The sequence below is a fragment of the Schistocerca gregaria genome, chromosome 3, assembly GCF_023897955.1.
Source record: "Schistocerca gregaria isolate iqSchGreg1 chromosome 3, iqSchGreg1.2, whole genome shotgun sequence".
In the NCBI taxonomy this organism is placed as follows: Eukaryota; Metazoa; Arthropoda; class Insecta; order Orthoptera; family Acrididae; genus Schistocerca; species Schistocerca gregaria.
In genome coordinates this window covers 335525325-335545887 of record NC_064922.1, presented here as the reverse complement: position 1 = coordinate 335545887, position 20563 = coordinate 335525325, and the positions used below count along the sequence as shown (strand labels likewise).

Genomic DNA, 20563 nt, shown 5'->3' with positions numbered 1-20563 from the left:
TTGTTCTCTTCTCTCCAAAGGTCTCTTTAATTTTCCTGTAGGCAGTATCTATCTTACCCCTAGTGAGATAAGCTTCTACATCCTTACATTTGTCCTTTAGCCATCCCTGTTTAGCCATTTTGCACTTCCTGTCGATCTCATTTTTGAGACGTTTGTATTCCTTTTTGCCTGCTTCATATACTGCATTTTTATATTTTCTCCTTTCATCAATTAAATTCAATATTTCTTCTGTTACCCAAGGATTTCTAGCAGCCCTCATCTTTGTACCTACTTTATCCTCTGCTGCCTTCACTACTTCATCCCTCAGAGCTACCCATTCTTCTTCTACTGTATTTCTTTCCCCTATTCCTGTCAATTGTTCCCTTATGCTCTCCCTGAAACTCTGTACAACTTCTGGTTCTTTCAGTTTATCCAGGTCCCATCTCCTTAAATTCCCACCTTTTTGCAGTTTCTTCAGTTTTAATCTGCAGGTCATAACCAATAGATTGTGGTCAGAGTCCACATCTGCCCCTGGAAATGTCTTACAGCTTAAAACCTGGTTCCTAAATCTCTGTCTTACCATTATATAATCTATCTGATACCTTTTAGTATCTCCAGGGTTCTTCCACGTATACAACCTTCTTTCATGATTCTGAAACCAAGTGTTAGCTATGATTAAGTTGTGCTCTGTGCAAAATTCTACTAGGCGGCTTCCTCTTTCATTTCTTAGCCCCAATCCATATTCACCTACTACGTTTCCTTCTCTCCCTTTTCCTACACTCGAATTCCAGTCACCCATTACTATTAAATTTTCGTCTCCCTTCACTATCTGAATAATTTCTTTTATTTCATCGTACTTTTCTTCAATTTCTTCATCATCTGCAGAGCTAGTTGGCATATAAACTTGTACTACTGTAGTAGGTGTGGGCTTCGTATCTATCTTGGCCACAATAATGCGTTCACTATGCTGTTTGTAGTAGCTTACCCGCATTCCTATTTTCCTATTCATTATTAAACCTACTCCTGCATTCCCCCTATTTGATTTTGTGTTTATAACCCTGTAGTCACCTGACCAGACGTCTTGTTCCTCCTGCCACCGAACTTCACTAATTCCCACTATATCTAACTTTAACATATCCATTTCCCTTTTTAAATTTTCTAACCTACCTGCCCGATTAAGGGATCTGACATTCCACGCTCCGATCCGTAGAACGCCAGTTTTCTGTCTCCTGATAACGACATCCTCCTGAGTAGGGTAGAGGGGCCGAATGAAGAGGAAATGGACAAAGGAAGAGAAAAGGGGAGGTGGACAGAGACAGGGAGAGAAAACAAGGACGTATACCCAATTCATATTAGAAACGTGTAGTTTCTATTTCCTTTCTTTTCCAATTCAAGCTGAGTGAACCACAGCAGGGTGTGGCCGGGTACAGCTAGTTTTTACATACACTAATTTCAAAATTTCTCAGCTAACTTTTGCAGGATAAAGTAACTTGAAAACCTAGATTCTCAAAAATTGCAAGCTGTGTTTAACACGGGATAGTTTTTCAGTTGCTTTGTGTGATGGCTATTCTACTTGTATAGGCTTGCAACCTGATTCCTGGGAAGAAGATTACTGCCAGGGGCAAGCGCACAGTCACAGGCCAACCGTACCTGCTGTTAACAATAAATTCGATACAATTCTGGAATCCACAGGTGGATCTGGCAAACCGTCGGGATTTAACGCAGGACAGAAAGCTAAAAAGAGCTCTCCCCCCCCCCCCCCCCCCAACAGATATCATTCACAATACCCACATAGCCGTAGTTTGCAAACCTTAGTTAACAATCATAGTGCCAAATTGAAATACAGATAATGATGAGTGCACACTAATACTTCATATTGTACACACGATGATATGAAATTTGTGCAAATTTATTGCTGTCAGTGTTCTTAAATCAGTAGTAGGATACATGTGCTTCGCAAATTTTAGGATAAATGCTATATTTCCCAAAATTGTAGTTTCTTTGGAAGTTCTACCGTTATTAAATATTTTATCTGTGGTATTGTAGTCAAACATTATTATTAGTAATTATGACAATTTGTAAATGTTATTCTTAAAATCATAGGCATATGTGACATGTTAAAAATGCTGTGGCGTTAAGTAAAATTTGAGGGGGAGGGAGAGGGATGAGGCTAACAAACTGTTTCCCTGGCCCCTATACATCTAATTCTACAACATTTCTCATTTCTGACAATGATACCAGAGTCATACTTTAACCTGGAGTGCCAACCCTCCTCTTCCGTCCGTCCCGCCCTGTCTGTCTCCCGCCCTCCCGTGGCGCTTGATGGGAGTGTGGATCCGCCGCTAGGCGTGCCGAGGTAATCTGCGCAGTTGCTATAACGCCGTGAAAATTTTTTGAGAAATCTCCTCCACGGTGGCCGGAATCGGCATTAGCGGCCAAACAAAAAAAACGCAGAGCTCTCGTGCTACGCTATATCAGAATGTCAACACATTTATTTGCCTGTTCGCTTGTGTGCACCGCGGGCCGGTCGTGTCAACATTTTTTGCGTGCAGACATGTACACAAGTGAGGAGAAGATTTTATATGGTGACTGTAAAAGAAATGGCATAGAAACAGTATAGAAACGGTATAGGCCTATCTGTCCGGACCGCCAGTGTCCGACGCGCCAGGCAGTTAAAGGAATTATTTAGACGCTACTGCGACAAGGTTGCTTGAACGTCAAAAAGAGAACAAGAAAGAAGACTGCAACTGACAGAGAGGACGAAGAAGCTGTTCTGGCTACGACGCTAATGAATCCGGCAGTGGTACGAGACAGTTTGTGAAGGAATGTGGAATCTGCCAGACGAATGTCATTCGTATCCTGTATCGACAGAACGTCCATCTCTGTCATCGGTCACTATGTCAGGCACTCGACGACCATGATATCGAGCGTCGTACAGAATTATGTCGGGGATGAAGCAACGTTTACTAACCACGCTAATATAAATTTGCATAACATGCACTACTGGGTAGTCGAAAATCCACTCTGGCTTCTTCAGTTGTAACATCAACGGTCGTGGAGCGTAAACGTATGATCATAGGACATTACATTGTAAGACCTTAAAATGGACATTCTGTTGGTTCTTCTAGATGATGTACCACTATATAATCGGCAGTCCATGTGGCTGCAACACGACGGTTGTCCTGCACACTCGTCCCGTGTTGAAACGCAAATACTGAATGAACATTCCTGGACGTTTGATATGCCGAAATTCTTTTGTCAAATGGTGTGCGAGGTTACCCGATTTGACTCCTCTCGATTTATTTCTTTAGGGAGCACCCTAGGATGAGGTCTATTTTAAGGAGCCCCAACTACGTCAGAGGGCACGTGTCGTCGAATCGCCAATGTATGTTCCACAGTATCATCCACTCTGGTTACACCTGTTCATCGTTCTTTCGAACGGCAATAAATATGCCTTTCAGTCCATGGCCAACGGTTTGAACACATGCCTAAATGAAGGATAATTTTTTAAGACAAAATTTATATTGTGTGATTTGGGTGGTTACAAAATCATTGTTTGTAAATTGTTTATTTCATTTACATGTGTACGTAATTGCAGTGCAATGTCAAAGAAGTCGACAGCGTGTATTGTACGTAGCTGGTAACACTGTCATTACGCGCTTACGTGCCGCATGAAACGACATTTTTGCTGTGTACGGGTGGTCCCCAAAATATTTAGCTCAATCAGCATATCCCACATGATACAGTGAAGAGCAGTGTCGATAAAAACAGTTGCCAGACAGCATATAGTTTACCTCCAAGAAGCACACAACCATGTACAGGAAAAGATAGGTCAAATCTTCCTTTCGACATACACATATTTAATACAGTAGTTGCTTTTTGCAGCGTATCTCACGTAAATCTGGGGGGATACACAAATGTGAAATAGTTTTCGTAAGCCTTTGGTGATAGCTAACTTCTAGCCTAAGTCGTATTTCCGTATACAACATTCGTAGATGAACCTGTATCTAGGTCGTAAGTTGGTTAAAGGGCAAATAGAGACGTATTACCGTAGCGCAAACCTACCTTACGGTATAAACTACGCAGCCTGGTCCAAGACCGCTATTTGGCAGTGTCCGCATCGCTAATGCCGTTTCCGTCCACCGTGTTATCAGATTCTAGGACATTTCTCCAGTCTTGTTTACGAAAGGTTTCGCGTCAACGCTATCGGACGCTATATCACTGTAATCGTCTTCTCAAGAGCTGTGGTATGCAGTTTTAAAATGTAAACCGTTCCATTAAAAAAAAAAAAATGTACTTACTTCGATATCTCAGTTGATACCAGCGCTAGAAATGTTAACCGAACACTGTAACATTTGCCGAAAATCGAGTTTAGATATTTGCAAGCATTCCGGAAATAAACGAGTTGTTAGGTGACTCGGCCTATGTATGAGTGTGGTATGTGAGTGTTACGCTTGCAGGTTAATGATTAGTTACATAGGTGACGATACATCGCCTAACACTATCATGGACGAGAGTGGTAAGTTGGAGAGAAACGATAAAATAAATTGAAAGGTACAATTAAATTGTTTTTTCGGTCTTGCACGTGTAATTGCGTGTGAAGTGCGGTCGTAATTGTGTTGATATAGTTACGTTATGACTGAACGCGGAGAGTTCTGTGTATGCCGATTGTGTCTGACGATAGTGCCTAATACACTTATGTTTTTCTTTCAGATCCAATTTGCTGACCCGCATCGCGGGACGTGCAGACAGCTCGCTGTGGTGAGTATCTCAACTTCGAACATGTGGCAGTACCCTGTGTTTCTGGACCTCATTTCGATTTGTCTCTATTTCTTGGACTAAATTACTAATTCTTCCAATCACTCGTAATGAGTTGCGATCAGTGGCGTAATACTACTGATTTTCGATAGCTTGTTGTAACTCAGTAATTTGCACAGCAGGTATGGAGACGTGTAGTTCTGCATCGAATTTGAATCTGTCTGGGACTAAGTATTACTAATCCTTTATTTTAAACGACAAAATTATCGAAATGACTTAAAGGGGATTTTTGAATTCTGATTAGCGTCTGGGCATGGAGCAGTGCTTCATTCGAATGGTTTGTGCTAGAGTTGTTGCCCTGTTGCTACCTTCCAAAGTGTAAATCATCGCTGACTAAATTTGCAACAGTACTTTCGGAGCATAAACTCTTGGTGCATGCAGGAAATATACATGTTTCACAATTATTGCGTTAAGAGAACGAAAATTAATGATGAAATCTTCAAAAAAGCTATACATACTGTAGGCTTGTCGTGTGGCTTTGGTTCTTGGATGTATTGGGATCGTATTTACAGGTGGGAAAGGAAGAATTAAGAGCGATAGGAGAAAGAAAAAAAATGCTTTCGATATTGTCATAGTTTCCGGAAAGGGTCCGCAGACGTTTCTGCGGCAAGTATTGTCAGATTGTCTCCCTCTTCCATTTTCGATTACAAAGTCTTACGGACGAGTTTTCAGTATACACACAGGAAGTAGATTTACATAAATTAATCTGGTTCGCATATAAGTAGACGAATAGATCCCCACTTAGTCTGCATATTTAAAATGCTCTTCGTCATCGTTTTATTATTTTATTCGAGAAACAGGTATCGAAATAGTTGGCGGAACGAAACGAAGGCATGACATAGCAAGGACCTACATTTGTTTCTTTCACATAGAGAAAAGCAAATATTATGTGGTATTTCTGTATACTGCATAGTCCGCAGCTCGTGGTCTCGCGGTCGCGTTCTCGCTTCCCGAGCACGGGGTCCCGGGTTCGAATTCCGGCGGGGTCAGGGATTTTCACGTGCCTCGAGATGACTGGGCTTTTGTATTGTCCTCATCATTCCATCATCATTCATGAAAGTGCCGAGATTGGACTGAGCAAAGGTTGGGAATTTGTACGGGCGCTGATAACGGCGCAGTTGAGCGCCCCCAAACCAATCATCATCATCCATACTGCTTAATTATTTTTAGTATCCGTAAAAATGCTTTCTCCAGCTTCGATCTAAAATTGACAGGTTTTCTGCATAAATCTTATGTTCCAATAGAATGAGTGGATATGGTTACGGTAGTTGAGCATGGAGTCAAAGGACAGATGGCATTTCTGTCTTATTGAACGATTGGTAGCTGGAAACTCCACTTAAATGTTTTGTGATATTTACAGCGATTTTCGTGGCAGATGATGTATCAGTGCTGCATTTAGGCGGCTCTAGTCCAGAATGAGGCTCGCGGTTAAACATAATAAATAAATAAGTAAACGAACTTTAGTATCAGAATACGATGCCACAAACCATATGAAACAAAATAAAATGGTTCCACGTATTCACCTGGGTAGAATTCGGCGCTAGTTTCAAAAGTAACGGTAGCGCCACTTTCCGCTTAAGATCGTTGAAGAACGTTTCTTACATACTTTTGACTCCAGTACAATATCAGAATTCGGCACAAAGTGGCTGCTGCAAGAGTGTCTCATTTAGGTAATAATTTATTACTATTATTTGATCGTTGTCACAGTTTACTTTATTTCCAGTGAGTTCGCAGTGTTCACTGCGGTGTTGCATTGTAACACACTCGCCATATTAATTCCAAAATCATTCGCATTTACACCCCTGATTCATACCAATAGGAAACAGAACCATATTTACTAAGCCGGATAAGTAGAGTCTGATGCAACTCGTTCGTTTTACTACGTGAGCACGACAGTAGTGACAGCTGGCTGGCATTTACATGTTGTCGCGACAAGCAGCAACAGCAGACCATTCGTTTTAACAACGCCGATAATCGCTACTTCCGTATACAAGTAGAAACATACGCCAGTTCTGTGTTTGCCATTCATGTCCACGTGGCCTACGCTGCTGGCCAGTTTGCCGAGTCCCATAGTGCTCAGAGCATTTCGTTTTGACTGCGCATAGCGGTTCGTTGGAAGCATCAAACCCAACACCTCTGTGTGTCTTCGGAATCTCATGTGTCGTGAAGCAGCGTGTGAGACCATTTATAGGCCCTTCTCAGTTTTATGCCATTCTGCTTGACTATGTCAGTAGAGACCGCTTATAACGGAACAAACTTTTTGTGTGTGACACAGTGGTAAGTCACTGGTCTCGTATTTTTTGGAGAACGTCGGTTCAAATCCCTGACAGGTCATGTAGATTTCTCGAAGTTAAATTAAGGTGAATGCCGGGATAATTCCTTTCAAAGGGCACTCAGAGTTACGACTCCGTCTCTAATGGCCTTGCTATCGACGTGACGTTAAACCCTAATCTTCCTTGCTTGATTCTATAAAATGTGAGGTTAATTTGTTCTGTCGGAAGCATTCACCTAGACGATGACGTATTAGGTTCACTATATATAAACTATCTTGAGGGAGCTAAGGTCGAGTATATGTTCATACCGTCCTCGACCAAGTGAGGTTCCGCGATTTGAATGGGAATTAAGTGTTCACTGAAGGATCATGAAACATACGACTTACTACACACCTCCATACGAACTAATACCCAATTTTATCTTCAGTCTGTATGGGATAGATACGTGTAGGGAAGGCTCCAGAATGTGTGTTTGTACTTTGTCCTGAAATACCGTTTTTGATGCAATAGTTACTGATAAACGCAATCTTTCACCTAGCGTGTGTCAGTTTAGATTCTTTCAACATTTACTTACTCTCTTTCGCCGATTCAGCAAGCCTGTGACCCTTCACATAACCCTTTTTTGTGTAAATTGGCTGTCTCTCACATTCTAATGCGACCTGATGTCGGTCCCGTACACTTCAGAGGTATTAAAAGTATGGGCCATACTAGCGTTTTGTATGCTCTCTTATGTGGACCGTGGACGAACTGCAGTTTCCCAGTATCCTACCCAACAATAGACGCTTGTTACTACAGTTGCCAGCCTTGTCACCAGGCTGATATTTTATCGACTGGATATTACTAACCTTTTTAGCAGGTGGTGGTACATTTCCTCGTAGATGCTGCCGTCTTCTGTCAAATGTTAGCATTCGCGACTAATATTATCTGTAATGTGTAACATGAATGGCAACCATATCTGTAGGCGACTCCCCATCCACGTTAACGTGTTGCGCCCCTCTGCCAGAATATTTTTATGCAGTTGCTAACCTAGTTAGAGCACATAGTCTAACCCAGTTAGACATCATCGATGTGGCACTGACTCAATACTTTCTCGAAAGACTAGAAATAACACACGAACCTCATTTCCTCTTTCCTTAATACTGGGGATAAGACTGAAGAGAGCGAAGTAAATGCTGTGCGATAGAATTTTTTTAAAAATTTTGTTTCCGGAAGCCATACCGAGTTTATATATTTGTTGTTTATGCTGATTCCTGCTAAGAAACTTATTTTATTCTAGAGGGATGCACAAAATAGGATTGAACCATCTTCGATCAAGTGCACAAAATGTCACCATAAATTTGTTCCATTAAGAATTAAATGTGAGAATCCGTGTGCAATATTTTTGTTGCGTCTGGCTTTGAAGTCTTCATCGTCGGCGGGACATAGTTTCGTTTATAGTTCCAAGTTTAGTACCCACTTGTCATCGATACCATATATTGGCGAACTCAGCATCAGGTGAATTCTTTTCAAAAAAATTGCGAACAAGGCTGCGAAATAATCTTTCATGTGTCACAATGTCCGTCTTCTTCTCCCCTCTCTCACCACCCATCTCCCCCTCCCCGCTCTGTGTCGCTTCCCACTCCCTATCCAGGTCGTCCTCTTTCCTTTATCTGCCTAACTCCTCCTTTTCCCTCTCTCTTTCCATTTCGTCCTCTTCCGTTTGTCTGTCTGCCTCCCTCTCCGTCTGTCTGCCCCTCCCCTTCCCCCGCCTACTCTCCGCTTTATCTCCCGTATCCGTATAGGAGATTGCTGGTTCTCCCCTTCCCCCACACAATACTTCTTTCCAGATAGTAAGTAGTGTGTGTACAAAGTTCGGTTGATGTCAATATAGGGCTTGTTACCCGTGACTTTGTCCGCACGCGCACGTCACGTATATTTTACAGATATTTAACGTGTTTCTCAAATTTGTACATGTATTTTGCTCGTATCTATAATTAATTTGCCGTGCAGTTTCGTTTTCAGGTAGCTCAATTTTTATGACGTCATATCTCTTGAACTGTGTGTAGTACAATAAAATTTTGTATGTAAATTCAACGATATATGTGGATATTGTCTGCGAAGTGTGTTGCGAATAGAGCTACACTGTGTGATCAGAAGTATCCGGACACCCCCAAAACATAAGTTTTTCATATTAGGTGCATTGTGCTGTCACCTACTGCCAAGTACGCCATATCAGCGACCTCCGTAGTCAGTACACATCGTGAGAGAGCAGAATGGGATGCTCCGCGGAACTCACGGATTTCGAACGTGGTCAGGTGATTCGGTGTCACTTGTGACATGCGTCTGTAAGCGAGATTTCCACACACCTAAACATCCCTAGGGCCACTGTTTCAGATGTGATAGTGAAGTGGAAATGTGGAGGGACACACACAGCGCTCAAGCATAAAAAGCCGACCTCGTTTGTTGATAGCGACCGCCGACAGTGGAAGAGGGTCGTAATGTGTAATAGGCAGACATCTATCCAGCCCACCACACAGGAATTCCAGACTGCATCAGGATCCACTGCAAGTACTATGACAGTTAGGCGGGAGGTGAGAAAACTTGAACTTCATGGTCGAGCGGGTGCTCATAAGCCTCACATCACGCCGGTAGATGCCAGACGACGCCTCGCTTGGTGTAAGGAGCGTAAACATTGGACAATTGAATAGTGGAAAAACGTTGTGCGGAGTAACGAATCACGGTACACAATGTGGCGATCCGATGGCAGGGTGTGGGTATGGCGAATGCCCGGCGACCGTCATCTGCCGGTGGGTGTAGTGCCAACAGTAAAATTAGGAGGCGGTGGTGTTACGGTGTGGTCATGTTTTTCATGGAGGAGGCTTGTATGCCTTGTTGTTTTGCGTGGCACTATCACAGCACAGACCCACATTGATGTTTTAAGCACTTTCTTGCTTCCCACTGTTGAAGGACAATTCGGAGGTGGCGATTGCATCTGTCAACACGATCGAGCACGTATTCATAATGCACGGCCTGTGGCGGAGTGGTTACACGACAGCATCCTTGTAAAGGAGGGGCATGCACAGAGTCCTGACCCGAATCCTATAGAACACCTTTAGGATGTTTTGAAACACCTACCTTCATCGATACTTCTCCTCAGTGCAGTACTCCGCGAAGAATGGGCTGCCATTCCCCAAGAAACCATCCAGCACCTGATTGAACGTATACCTGCGAGAGTGGGAGCTGTCATCAAGGCTAAGGGTGGGCCACTACCATATTGAATTCCAGCATTACCGATGGAGGGCGCCACGAACTTGTAAGTCATGTTCAGCCAGGTGTCCGGATACATACGTAGTATCAAAGAAGTAATAAATTTAAACGTTGTGCATGATGCGACAGCTTTACTGCGTAAATTGCAGAAAAGTAGTAAGCAGTAAACTTCTTTCCCTTCGTCGTTTTGTGGGGGGGGGGGGGTTTCAGCGAGAAAAAGTTTCGTGAAGGTTTGAAATTACGTGTAAAGTTTATTGCCAGTTGCTAAGCACTCTCATTGTCAGATACTGGAGGAATAAAGTCTGGGGATTCTTGCCTCGTAAGCTGCACTTCCATACCTTTGATATGTTACTGGTCCTTACCCAAAAGCGAGTGATGTTTATACCAAATTTGTTTGAAATTGTTCCATTGACTAGAGGGTGTGAAACATATAATCTCACATACAGGCATACACGCAATCAATATAATATTTGGCTTGTTATGATTCTTTTTATTTATTTATGTATTTATTTATTTGAAGTCGCGGTTTTTGACATATCACATGTGGCATTTGTTGGAGAAGTGTAGGACGTTAGATGGCTAATCAGTAAATCGTGCAAAATGTAATATTTTATGACGACACGGTGTAGAAACAACGCAGTATTTCCCCCACCCCCACACACAAAATATTGCAAATCAACTAACAAACCAAAAACTATCATTCATACAAAGCCCAGTGCAGTGTATCTCGTATAGTTTCATATTGTGGCCGTGTGAAATTAAGACACGCCTTCATTTTACACTCAAGAGACGGCCCTAGCCTATGCTCCACTGATGTATGAACGCTACGTTGATTAGCTAATCCAGCCCTTGTTATACGGAGTCATAAGACTTCTTTGATGCAGCTCGACATGCTAATGTATTGTGTTCAAAGCTCTTCATCACAGCATAATTACTGTAACCTGCGTCAGAGCTTAGTTCCTTTTACCTCCGAAATACTTTACCCAAGAGCATGCCATCATGATTAAGCCATGCAGTAGACTGCATGCCGTCGCGAAAGGTAATGGTTGTAGATTCCCACTTCATTTCATTCGTTCATAGTACCAGGATAGTAAGATAGTGTTGGCTAATGTTACAACTCCGAATCAATCACCCCGATTGTTGTCTGTCCAACTACTGAAAAGACTGAAAGGAAAGCCAGTTAAACAAGTGAGTCACTAGTCTTCAGAAGGTTGACATATAAGTAAAACAGATCTGCTGCCTATATTTACATGCAAAATACAGTTACTGTGAGTACAAATTAATAATGAGGTCAGTGATGAACCGAGCGCTCTGACTTCGGCGTCCCTCCCCTCTATCCCCGGGGCTGGCGCGCGGATGCGTTGCACAGCTTGCGTTCCCTGTGTAGGACCGCCTCTAAGGCGCTGCTCTGTCTCGCCTCCCGTGAGACGTCACATGAACGGAGGAGAGAGGTGGTGTTACGTGAAGTAGCGAGAGTCGGAACGCAGAGTTCCTGGCGTGTTCTGCCAGCAGGTGGGCCCTGTTACGCGGAAGCGTGTTCGGCGTGAGAAGTATCTGCGGGCACCCGTGTGAGACGGTGCGCGACTCCGCAGCAGCCCGGCGAGAGAGTAAGGTTACACGGCCGCACCGCCTGGCACTTTCCATGATGCCGGGCCCCACACGGCAAGTTGCTGGCCTATAAAAGAAATAGTTGGCGTCTATAAAACTGGGACTAAAAGAGTAACGAGGGAACAACAAGAAAGTAAGAGATGAGTGTGTTATCGGGTCATATGTGTTACCGGATCCGGGGCTTTCTGGGAGAAGGAACTCTGTTGTTCTTAGTGTGACGAAATCGACAGACATAAAAGTAATTTTGGGAATAACAGAGAGTGCTCTATTGGCTGTTAACGTTCACGGTATACATAAACAGTAAACTGGATAACACTGAGACTGGCGAAGATACGCTCGATTTTTCGTTTACTCTATTGATGAAAAATCGCTGGAAGCAGTAAGAACCTCAATATTCTTAGGAGTAATAGTCAAAAGCGACTTATAAAGTTGAATGACTACATAAAACTAATTGCAGCTATAGCAGTTGCCTGGTTAAGATTTACTGGAAGAATATTTAGAAAATGAGCGTAAGGAGAGCAAAGAGAAAAGCTTTGAATGGCTTAGAAAGTAAAATTTTATCAACCGATAAGAGTACAAACCCTAAGAAGTTTGGTGTTATGTAAAATCAGTAACCTGTTCGATATCCATTCATTCACTCTCCGACCATACTGTCACCGAAATGGAAGATCATAGAGAGAAGACCGAAATAATGGATTCGATCTTCAACCTGTCGTAGGATTACTGAATATGTTTTGTGCTCTCGTATTATGACTTCTTTGAAGAACGAAAATCTCCTTTATAAAATCAACATGCATTCCGTAAACAGAGAGCGTGCGAAACTCGATTCTCCCTGCTCCTCCATGAGATACATAATGCTGTGCGCTCACGTTGATGTTGTCTTTCACTTCACGAAGTCATTTGACACGGTCCCTTACTGCCATTCAGTGAAGAAAAAGAAGGGAAAAAAAACTTACAGAGTATCGGACTTGATTCGCGACTGTATTCAGGACCTCATTGCAGATAGAACGTAACACGTCGCTCTTAAAGGAACAAATTCAACAGATGTAAAGGTAATTTTCAAAGTACTCCAAGGAAGTGTGACGGGAACATTGTTGTTATAATGTATATGAAAGATGCAGTAGAAAACGTCGGATGCTCTTTTTGTTCGCAGATCATATGATTCTCCATAAAAAAGTAACAACGCCAGAACGATTTGAGAATCACATGCAGAGTTTGCTGAACGGTGCTGGCTCTGGCAGTTGACCCTGAACGTCAACAAATACAATATGCTGCGTGCTCATAGGAAGAGAAATCAACTACTAGACAACTACACCATTCATGACAATCTGCTGGAAACAGTATCTACCGTAAAATATCTAGGAATAACTATCCCGAATGACCTTAAGTAGAATGACCATAAAAGTAAGGAAAAGCAGGTGCCGACTGAGATTAATATAGTGTGTTTTAAGGAAATGTAATTCATCCATAATGGAAGTGACTTACTAGGCGCCTGTTCGACCTATTCTTGAGTGTTGTTCGTCAACCTGGGATCCTTACCGGGTAGATCTGTGGGAACAGAGAAGATCCGTTACGGAAATGCTCACAAATTTCCAGCGGAAGAGACGCATTGTTTATCGCAGAGCTTTTACTGTAGACACTGTGAGGGTGTACGTTCGAAAAAGAGTTGGGTAAGATAATACTTCCGCCGTCATACGTCTCGCGAAATACCCACGACGAGGAAAATAGAGAAATTAAGGCTCGTACAGAATTTTATCAACAGTCGTACATTCCACGCACCATTCACGAATAGAAAAGGTAAAGGTGGAAACTGTGATCCCAGAGGTGCTCTACGCCATCAAACGTAAGGTACCTTCCGGAGTATAGATGCAGATGAATATGTAGATGAAGAACATAATTTCAAATAATTTTCCTTTTACTTCTAACATACTTCCTCCTGTATCCATGATTATTCTTTGTGAGCAAAACATTGTTTTGCGTTGCGCAGAACGCTTCTGTACGTTACTTCCCGGGAGGTCTTGCATGAGCTTATTGTTTCTTTCACCAACTTTCCCGCTTGTTGGTGCCTTAAATACGAAGTTTAGTATAGTGTGTCAATGCGCGTAAGCCTTCCATTGTTATTTGCGAGACTTACCAGTTGTGCTACGGGAGATAAGTTGTCACGCCTCTTGCTATATAGTATGTACCAAAGACTTCTAGAATTCTCAAGTTTCTTAGTATTCGCAGCCTTTGAATACTTCTGGAATAGTTAACCAAATTTATTTAGAATCTTTACTGTAGCCTATTAAAACAGTAGTCTGGAATGCGCCATTATGCAGAATTGACATAGTCCCTCAAAATTGAAACTTAGGTGCTGACGTCGAACTGACAGTCGAGTTTTGCACCGTTAAGTGTAATGCCATGTGATTAGTTTGGAGCATGAGAGCCACATATCAAATTTTGAATCTCCATGGGGGCGGAATGACACATTTTCTCAGAAATTAAAGAAGAAAATTGTAACGAAATTTGTTACGGAACACACTCAATATTCAGTGAAAAAGCAGGTACGTTTATTAGTCTTTAGCACACTTAGTGAGAGCTATGAAATACGAAGATATTGAAAAAAATCAGCCAACTAAACGCAACAAAACAAAGGTTTATTAGCCCTTCTGCTAGGTTTCGATATTTCTAAAAATATCTCTTTCAGGAGGAGTGGGCCTTGTTACATCACACATGATATGTCAGTTTTATATATGACAAGAGCCGCTCTGCTTCAGCTAATGTAATGTGCCACTAAGTGATGTAACAATCCCAACTCCTTATTGCCGCGCGAGATAGCCGCATGGTCTACGCGCTTTGCCACTGTCCGCGGGGCTCCCACCATCGGAGGTTCGAGTCCTCCCTCGGACACGTGTGTGTGTTAGCCTCAGCGTAAGTTAGTTGAAGTAGTGTGTAAGCTTAGGGACGGATGACCTCAGTAGTTCGGTCCCTTAGGATCTTACCACAAATTTTCCCACTCCTCCTGAAGAAATTTTTAGAAACATGAAACCTAGGTCAAGGGCTAATAAACCATTGTTTTTCAACTGGTGGTTGGCTTATTAGTTTCCCTTCTTTCTTTTCTCAACCTCTTCGGATTTATACAGTTGCTGTTAAGATTTTGAAGTATGAAATTTGCTTTTTGAATCAAATATTTTCTAAAACTAGGTCACTAACTTAGTATATTTATGAATAAAGCATCTCGTAAATGTTAGCGTTGCGACAGTCATAATAGACTTTGATATCAGTCTGTGACCATCTTCAGACGTGAATAATGCTGTTACATATTTAGAGGAGTCCTAGTAAGTTTGAGTACCTTACCCACCACTGTGGCACACAGGTTGGCACCTCGAGGAAACAAGTTACTTCTGTAAAAACAGGATACTTCTGTATTTAGATTCTTGAAATTCAAGCAAAGGAAACATTGATTAACAAATGTAGTTAGTGCCAAGTACAGATAAGAAACCGCCTGCAAAGACTTTCATCTTGAGAGGTAGCTTTCTTCTTCGGACTTGTTCTTCATGGTGTCATTACCTTGCAAATCAGCTATTTCCTTTTGCATTATTGCCTGAACAACTTCCACTTCTCAAGAAAAGGTGTTGAGGAAAATTTGGATCTCCCTGGAATGAGAGTATAAATCTGAGTATCTGGAAGATAACGTTTTCTTCAGGTCACTAAGAAATTCCACTGCAGACAGGTGTGGGAAACATGAAAAACGTTCAGCCTTCAGTGACCGGCAACTTTTTAAGTGTGAGAAAATTTACTGTCTGGCGTTGTGTTCATAAAGCAAATTTGTGTCTGAAAAATTTAACATACGTTTAAAGGTCATAAATATTTTTGTTCTCCCCTCTAAGTTTTTATTCGAGTCATTCAAATGGAGAGCAATATCAGCCAAGAAATCTAGTTTCCATAGCCTTTATATGTCCGAAACGACTTACAAAGGATTCTCTTTCTAATTCAGAAACTTTTTAATCTCTGTTCTCAAGGAAAAGACACTAGACAAAATTTTGCCAAAATATGCTCACATTACTGCCGTGCAGTACGGAAAATTGCTTGACAAATATTATATCTTTTCTTGGAAAGACATGAATTGACGGTGTTAGTCCAGGACATGACATGAAATGAAATGAAATTAACATAAGAAATGAATGGCCTCCTCAAACAGAACGTAACCATAGACATTGAGTAAAATGCTTCCTGGTGAAGAACGCAGTGTATTGTCAAGTATTTGGTTACACCATCGGCTCCACGTTCTTCCAACGAAACCTGCATTATTTGCCATACATCTCCCGCCATCTGTTAAACACAATTCAACTGAAAAAGTTAGTCTCGCCTGTTGTTACACTGTGCAAGTAAATCAGATCTGTTAACTTTTAAGTAACCTCGGAGTTCGTGTTAATATCTCTTAAAAACAGTAAAATTCGAGCAGTATCAGAGATGTATGTAAATCCATTCAGGGCTACTGACTGTATCAGTTACAAACAGTATCTTGAAGTCGACGCGCCGCTATTGAAAGAGTAACCATTTTACACTGTTCACTTTTGTCAGACAACATTCCTTAGTTGTAATGCATCTTTTGAAGTAATCACCGTCAGTGAACAGTTTGCCTAATTCGACGATTTTATTGACAATTCCTAAACTTGTTTCCGCGAAAATGTTTCCTAAACATGTTTTATTGAAAACAGCCCACGTTTCGGCGTTAAAAGTTCACGTTTACTTACCTTATCCTTGAATTTATCAGACTGTGCATTACCTACTTTCGTAGTAGCGACGAGGAGTGCATTTATTTAAGAACAGCAATAACTTCGCTATAGATAATAAACATTGGTTTGTTGGCTCTCTCTTTGACGAAATATTTCACGACCAACGTTGTACTGAAGGTACGACATGCACTATCCACTCTTCACGTTTTACTTTCAGTGGACATATTACACACACACACACACACACACACACACACACACACACACACACACACACACACACACACACACACACACACTTGAGAGAAAGAAAACTTTAAACAACACAGCCAGAAAGCCAGTCAGCTGCAGACAGAGCGCCCCTGGTGCCATCACTGTTGGTGAAGTCAAGCGGCCTCACGTAGAATTACATGGGCTGGAATAATTGCGTACAACTTGAAAAGAATTTCGCTCAAGAATTTCAGAAAACTTTCGCTCAAGCGCGGGCCGAAATATTCTTCCAGGGTCCACAACCGGCCCGCAGGCAATATTTTGCAGACCCCTGGTTTAGAGCAAATGATACGCGTCGAGAGTTCGCGAGTAGTGCTACAATCCAGTGGATCTTGTATTCCACCACACATAAGTGGTGTGCTAGAGAAGCGCTTGTGTCAACTACTGCAGTAGTAAGCCGCACCACGGCACGTCAACGCTGAACCGCTGTGGCAGACAACCGCACTCTGGGCATGGCGCGCTGTGACTGCTGTGGACATTTAACACAGTCAAAGCATGAGGACCGAAGTTGTAGATCAGGGCACGGCAGGTGAGGCATGACACTGCGTTCATACAAATGGTGGCAGACATAAGACAGGTGCATACCAAAATGTAATCGAATCGTATTATTGTGCTCGTCTGACACGTCAGGTACGCGCTTCACGTATTTATTTAAAAAAAAGTCTTCGAAAGAAATTTCATTATTTAGTTGACCAACAATGCTTACGACTGCGCAGATTTACCGTTAATATTTACCTTTTTCTTGAAACGGGAAGTACTTGACATGCCCGTCATTGATAAAATAACTCAGTGAATTTTCTGTTACGCTTATCAATAAAAAAAACAACTTTGTTGAGGAAATAGAGAATCCTGCAGGTAAGTAAAATTGTCACAGGATTAGCACAGTTCGTATACAACTTACCTGCAAGATATCGGAGTACATCTCTCACGAACTCGGCAACTTTTACCTGCGCAACTCCACAATTCCCTAAGCTGCCCAAAATAGCCTTGCTGCCAGTATTCGAACTCTTAACAGAAACAAATGTTTGATTTTCTTTTGGCCACTCCTCACAAGCAAGTAAGGCAAATTGTAGGAGTGAAGTAACGTGAAGCTCAAAAGTACTAATTCGTTTTCATCACAAAATTAAAAACAGGGGTTATTTCTGAGCTTAAATACTCTAACTGCCAGAAGGATCACGAAAAAGCGTTCAAAGTGAAGATAGTAGAAAACATGCTTCCAGAATTAATAGAAAACATGCTTCCAGAATTAATTTTTTACCCATCAGCGGAGTATGCGCTGATAGGAAACTTCCTGACAGATTAAAACTATGCCAGATCGCGACTCGAACTCGAGACCTTTGCCTGTCGCGGGGAAGTGCTCTACCGACGTTTTTCCTTTTTTCTCTGCCTGTGGTCTGGGCGGATGTTATTGAAAAATTCTCGTTCTTAGCTTTTATTATTTTTTTTTATTCCGTAGAAGTTAGAGCTACATAAACCTAACTAACCTAAGGACATCACCCACATCCATGCCCGAGGCACGACTCGAACCTGCGACCGTAACAGTCGCGCGGTTCCGGACTGCAGCGCCTAGAACCGCGTAGCCACCGGGGTCGGCTTGGCTTTCCAGCATCACTTTTTCACCCTAAATCGGAGTGTGCGCTGATATGAAAGTTCCTGAAACATTAAAATTGTGCCGAATATCAGCAGACATTAGTATGAAACACGCTTCTTTAAGTGCAATCTCAGTTGCACCATTTTTCCATTGCACGATTTTGTTCTGGATGTATAGTGGTCTGTTTTTGGTGCACAACTAGAGCCAATACTACGTAGCCGAATGTAAGAGTCTGTCTGCACTCTCCTAAAGTTACCAACACAATTGTAAATGTTAGTATGAGCAGATTCAAACATAGTTAAAGCAAGAATAGAAATTAATAAGCATTCGTCGTTCTCCAAACTGCAGAGGACTCATGTGCGCGCGCTCGTTTATCTGAAGGGCAAGTTGTGGAATTGGAGGGAGGGATTAATGGATACTTGTTCGACCTTTTCCGAATTGCGGAGCTCCTGTCCGCCATCAGAAACTATCCATTGTCCACCGCGAGCGGCAGAGGCGCTGCCGACGTGCACGCATTGTCCTGGCAACAGGTTTTTGCCCGCGGCGGAACACGCGATACCCTGCCAAGGACACAGGCGTGGGTTCCTTGCACTCAGAGTTTCTGTTGTGCGTTCATTGCATTAACTGTTCTTCGTCCGTCTAATGTGCTCAGCGTAGGCGACGTGTGACTATCGCGGCGTGTAATGTAAAGTCACGTTGCAGGGGGAATTTGAAGGAATGCAGGTAGGTTGATGTCAGAGTCCTTGTCAGCACGGAACATTGCCTGTTGCACGCTCACGAAAGTATCGAAAATCCATTGCCAGTATGCAGTTTACACTCATGAACCAAAATGTTATGACCACCTACTTAAAAAATTGTTTTCCGTCTTTACAAAGAAATACGCAGGATCAGTGCTGTATCAGGTATCAGACAGCTTGTTGGTAGATTTGTGGAAGTATGTGGAATTAGATGTCTACGCACAGATCATGTAATTCGAGTAAGTAACAAATTCAGAAGTAAGACGTAACTGCTGTCGTTTTCCACTGGTTGCTTTTACGGTATCAGTATCACAATCCTTTAACACTGAAATGGAAAGGAACTACGTTGTTCAGCTACACTGTTCTCAGAAATGTTCGGAACTTGGAAAATTTTCAGAAGAGATCGGTACCGGTAATGAAACATCCTCCTTCGCCGAGAGCGACGTAATCTCTGGTAGCATACGTGACTTTCTTGGCCTGTATATGGCGCCACACTACGTAAACTGGTAATAAATAAAATATCATTATAAACATCAATTACGACAGTGTGTTCGTAACGATGAGCTTTGGTCCATGTGTACCTAACGCAGCAAGTTTCAGCCAACTTGCCGTACTGATGATCAGTGGACAGGTATTACAATTCGTAAGTTTGTTTCCCTCAGAACGTTGTCAGCATAATGCAAACCATCTAGTTATTAAGAGTTCCGGGTCCGACGCTTAGGGTTAACTCTAAGAAGGTTCTTCGTTCTTGCATTAGTAACTTCGTCGCTTTATTTTCTTTTTGTCTTTGGAAGGCTGTGATTATACACATTACTGTGGACTCTAATTCATGTATATTGAAGATAACTGTCAATGACTGTCAACACTGCTTCGAGCGGCATCAAATCATTTCCGTGCTATGAACTGCACGCATTGCATTTCGCTCCCATTCCACACCATGTATGGTGTGGTGGCAGCTTCGGTTGCGTCCAGTTACAGCATCATCGTGCTTCGTGGAGCGGACTTTTTCGGCGAGCTGCTTGCAGACCGGTTCAGAAAGGCAGACATATAGCGAGCGACCTTTGCGCTAGCCACGCGCCTTCGACCGCCCGACATACCCATTCTGTCCCACGATCCTGTTCGTCTGCCGACCAAAGAATAGTTCGTTGTATGTTGGGACCGTAAACTTGAAAGATATGCATTTAACAATCGCTGTTTCATCTGCACCCGTGTTGAATTTTGTTTTTCAGAGAACGTTATTCATTGCAATCCCATTTATAGCCGAGTAAATTGGCGTCTGAAAGTAGTTGAAACGTGCTTGTTCATTGATATCTAGCTATATTG

General features: G+C 42.3%; 1 protein-coding gene across 1 annotated transcript in view; it reads left to right on the top strand.

Annotated features, from left to right (window-relative positions):
- LOC126353846 (dnaJ homolog subfamily B member 6-like) overlaps nucleotides 1-20563 on the top strand; it is a 307307-nt gene that overhangs the window by 139254 nt on the left and 147490 nt on the right. Inside the window, exon 2 of the mRNA XM_050002997.1 lies at nucleotides 4693-4740. The gene's annotated coding sequence lies outside the window, so the exon portion shown is untranslated. The remainder of the gene's footprint in view (nucleotides 1-4692; nucleotides 4741-20563) is intronic.